Here is a 5,157-nt window from a genome sequence, read left to right on the forward strand (position 1 = left end):
ACACTATATTTAAATTTACCAAATATAAAACTGAACTGAAAGTCACTCACAAAGACACTAGTTATTCAAACTCAATTCTAAATTTGGACTAGTCTCTACATGGGGAGTAATTATAACTTCCAACATAGTTTAGCCCTATTGCAGTGAGTAATGGTTATAGATTGAGAGAACGGATCTCACAACATTTGTCATTGAGATTGAGAGAACAAATCTCACAGCATTTGTCACTTGTTTCAGTGTGCACTTCATTTTCTTTTGTCTGGTCACATACTCGAGTATTGTGTTTTATGTTAATTTACTCTCAAACAGATGGAAACTGTGAACTTGATTTTGAAGTTCCTCGTCCTTATGTTGGGTATTATCGTAGCCTTCGTCAATCCTTATAATTTTGTAACTTCTACGGTTTCTGATCTGTTAATGCATCGTGCACCCGTCATTACATTAATTATCTCCATCTCAGTGGATGCGATAAATGCTTTCAAGAGAAAAGCTTCCTGGATTCCAGCGAGATTTCTTGTTCTGAACGCTTTTACTATCCAACTGGTTAGTACCATTAATGATCGCTCCAGTATGAGTAACTCATGTGACAAGTACCAAAGTAAAGACCAGTTAATGGCCTGTTTGCTGGAGAATCAGATCATGATTGACAGCGGCTGAGTTTTGGTATTGGTATACATTGCATATTTGCTTCCCGGATTAGTCCGTTCCCACCAAGGCTTCTAAAAAACGTGGAGCGACATTGGGGCATTGATATTAAATGTATTATACAATTCGAGTAAGAATATTTCTATCGGGTGAGGAGCAATCGTGCAGCCTCACCCAGGCCACCCGCACCCCCGCTCGGCAGGCGGCAGGGCGATTCCAGGAATCGCCCTGCCGCCTGCCGGGCGGGGGTGCGGGCAGCTCGGGTGAGGCTGCAGGCCCACCCAGGCCGCCCACGCCCTTGCCCGGCAGGCGGCAGGGCGATTCCGGGAATCGCCCTGCCGCCTGCCGGGCGGGTGCGCGGGCTGCCCGGGTGGGCCTGCACATCGTGCAGCCTCACCAGACCGCCCGCGCCCCTGCACGGCAGGTGGCAGGGCGATTCCCGGAATAGCCCTGCTGCCTGCCGGGCAGGGGCGTGGGCGGCCCGGGTGGGCCTGCATGATGGCAGCCTCACCCGGGCCGCCCGCGCCCCTGCCCGGCAGGCGGCAGGGCGATTCCGGGAATCGCCTTGCCGCCTGCCGGGCAGCGGCGCGGGCGGCCCGGGTGAGGCTGCACGATTGCTCCTCACCCGATAGAAATATTCTTACTCGAACTATATAATACATTTAATATCAACGCCCCAATGTCGCTCCACGTTTTTGAGAAGCCTTGGTGGGAACGGACTAATCCGGGAAGCAAATATGCAATGTATACCAATACCACAACTCTGCCGCTGTCAATCATGATCTGATTCTCCAGCAAACAGGCCATTAACTGGTCTTTACTTTGGTATTTTTCGCATGAGTTACTCATACTAGAGCGATCATTAACGGTACTAACCAGTTGGATAGTAAAAGCGTTCAGAACGAGAAATCTCGCTGGAATCCAGGAAGCTTTTCTCTTGAAAGCATTTATCGCATCCACTGAGATGGAGATAATTAATGTAATGACGAGTGCGCGATGCATTAACAGATCAGAAACCGTAGAAGTTACAGAATTATAAGGATTGATGAAGGCTACGATAATACCCAACACAAGGACGAGGAACTTCAAAATCAAGTTCACAGTTTCCATCTGTTTGAGAGTAAATTAACATAAAACACAATACTCGAGTATGTGACCAGACAAAAGAAAATGAAGTGCACACTAAAACAAGTGACAAATGCTGTGAGATCTGTTCTCTCAATCTCAATGACAAATGCTGTGAGATCCATTCTCTCAATCTATAACTATTACTCACTGCAATAGGGCTAAACTATGTTGGAAGTTATAATTACTCCCCATGTAGAGACTAGTCCAAATTTAGAATTGAGTTTGAATAACTAGTGTCTTTGTGAGTGACTTTGAGTTGAGTTTTATATTTGGTAAAGTTAAATATAGTGTGTACTGTGTTTGTATTATTTTGAGTAAAATTTATTGGCTTTTTTTTACAGAGTTAAAAAAAACGAAACGCTGAATGCTATGAAAAGGATTTCCATTGGAGAATAATTATATTGGGGGTGTTTGTGATATATTTTTTTAAAATAGTGTTAGGTTTCAAATTTTGTTATTTAAATATTAGTAATGTTGTTAATGTTTTAATAATATTATATAAGTCTTTTATATATATAAAAATGATGGGAAATAGTTTTAAATTTGTTTTCAACACCTCCATAAAATTGACATTAACTTCTATATATAGATATAGATATATATATATATATTATTAACTAAAACAATATAAATGATATTCACTAAAACATTATAAGTAATAGACTTTTGAATGTAGTAATTTTGAATTCGTTCTCAACAACTGGATAACATTGGCATAATCTTACTGTATGTCTAATGAACAAAAGCATGATACTTTGAAGGCTACTCTTAAGAGTTGGTAGGGGTCGGAATCTTGTGTATGGTCATTGCAATATATATATATATATATATATATATATATATATATATATATATATATATATATTTAATAAATTTATCAAAATATATCTATATTTATAAATCTCATCATTCATGAAATGTGCAATGAGGAAGGAATAAATTTAATATTTCACTTTAAAAGGAATCAAGGCAAGCCTCTCCTTTCCCTGTAAGGCCCTCTTTTCCTTGTAGACGTTTCTTGTCATGAGCAGCGTTGTTGAATCCTCACACTAATATTTTTTCTATTTTTTTATAACTAGTTGTCGCCGTGGTTTTACATGAATCTATTCCTTATTCTGTTCATGTAAAGGAAACGTGTAAAATATTATGGGCCTGCTTGTTGCTGCTAAAGCGTATGGTGTTCTAGGACTCTGCACCATGTTGATAAGGTTGAACCAACAAATCCTCCTCAACTAAGAAATGCTTAAATGACTGCTTAAATGACAATTTCAAAAATCCGTAGAAATAGATAGTCTCTCTGGTACGAGATAATTTTTATCAACTAATTAGGAAAAGGAGAAACATATAAGCTTCATGATGTGGATGTATGTATGTGAGAATATATGGATATATGGATGGTAGTTTTCGGAACTAATTAGGAAAAGTAGAAACATATAAGCTTGATAATGTTTATGTAAGTAGGTGACAATACGTGGATGGTAGTTTTATGTATTTAATAAATAAGTAGGATAAAATCAATAATTGGTTTCATTTAATTAATTTTGATTTATATTTGTTAGATATATTAAATTTTTAATTTTAAAAGATTTAGTATATATTTTTTTTCTCGAGGGAAAAAACTAAATTGAATTTTATTGATAACCATGACTAATTTTGGTCTATTAGACATAAAAAACTAATTATTTAGTTTGATTTAAGATTTTATTCGTATGCTGAAAAAGCTTGTAGAGAAGACTCTGAGCTCACTATAATTTTGACATAGTAAAAGGCTAGGAAGGTCAGTATTGCAACAAAGATTATGAAACTGAGATGTAATGTGGTTGTAAGTGGGGCACTCTAAAAGGAAGTGATTTTCATCCTCGATGTTCATTTTAGTGATTTTCATCCTTGATTGTGGATAGAGTTCTTGAGAAAATGCTCCTATAACATTAGAGTTAAACATGAGGCATCTCAGGTCAAGTGCCTAATGGTTAAGAGCATGTGTTTCCTCCTAAGAGGTCATAGGTTCAAAAACCAGAAGGGGTTAGAGTAGGTATGCCTTCGTAGACAATAATCAAATCGTTGCGTGGAGGTGGGTCTCTTATCCCACAAACAAGGGGGTTTCATACACCAATTTGGTGTCTGGCTTGGCTATGACCTTAAAATTGGATAATAGTAATAATTAGGATATAGATTGTTAGAAATTCATAATCTATAAGGGTGAAAGCATGGAGCTGGGTTACACCTTTTGGCAAGAGATGGCACATTTGGGTGGAAAAAATGATTGCTCAATTGAGCCCTTTTTAAGCGCTCGATCGAGCTATTTGAGCACTTAAACAATGTAACCCAATGTTATTTAAGAGCTCGATTTAGCCATGTATTTGCAACAGTCAAATGAAGGAGATTGGGTTTTGGATTTGTTTTTTGGCTCACGTAAGTTTTGTTATATGGAATTGAATTTCAATATGTTCTTTTTTTAATTAATATGTCATTGTACTAATTTACTTCATTATTTCTTTTGTGCTTGATAATTAGGTACAACACTAGCATGCTGCCTTCAAAAAGGAAGAAATTGCATTGCAATTGAGAAAGATCCATTACAGTGCAATTTCATTCAGCAAAGAATTAATGCTCTTCAATTTCTTCCAGATGCAATGCAAGAAATTGGGTTGAAGAAAGGGGACTTTAGTGAATCACGTGTGGCAAAAAAGGCAAAGGAACCCCAACCACCATTACATGGAATGTTTGGAAAGACATACATTGGGAGATTCACAGACATCAAAGACCCATTAGAAGAGGAAAATGAGCAAAAGGAAACAGAAAATATTGTGGAAGAAGACAATGATGAAACTCTAGAGGACGAAGAGTTTGGATTACGTGACATTGTTGATTAAATTTAAGTTATGCTTGTAAATCAAGCTCTGCAATGTTTTGACTTTGACATTTTATGAGAAGAATAAACACTCAATTAGGGTTGTTATACGTTCAATATTTGTAATATGTGATTTTCGCATTGATTTTAAGTTAATCATTATTTTTTGAAAAAAAAAAGTGATTATTATTATTTTTTTGACATGAAATTCATAAAAAAAAGCTATTATTTAACCATTTTTAGTTAAAATTATCGTATAAAAATTGTGATTTTGACATGTCAATTCTAGCAAAAAATTATCAAAACGTGTAGTTTTTTAGTTATATTTATGTTAAAAATGGTTATTTTTATGTCCATTGTTAAAAAATATTGTTTTTTAGAAACAATTATTTCATGTGGATTGAAAAATTAATTAAGGATGTATAAATATGTAGAATATCGAAAATTCTAAATATCGACCTCCTAATTTAAAAATGCAAAACAATAAAAACCTCACTAAAAAAAAGGGTTAAAATTAAAATAAAAAACAAGAA

The sequence above is a fragment of the Pinus tabuliformis genome, chromosome 5_2, assembly GCF_031772625.1.
Source record: "Pinus tabuliformis cultivar Carrire ecotype Pingquan chromosome 5_2, CPIR1, whole genome shotgun sequence".
NCBI lineage: Eukaryota > Viridiplantae > Streptophyta > Pinopsida > Pinales > Pinaceae > Pinus > Pinus tabuliformis.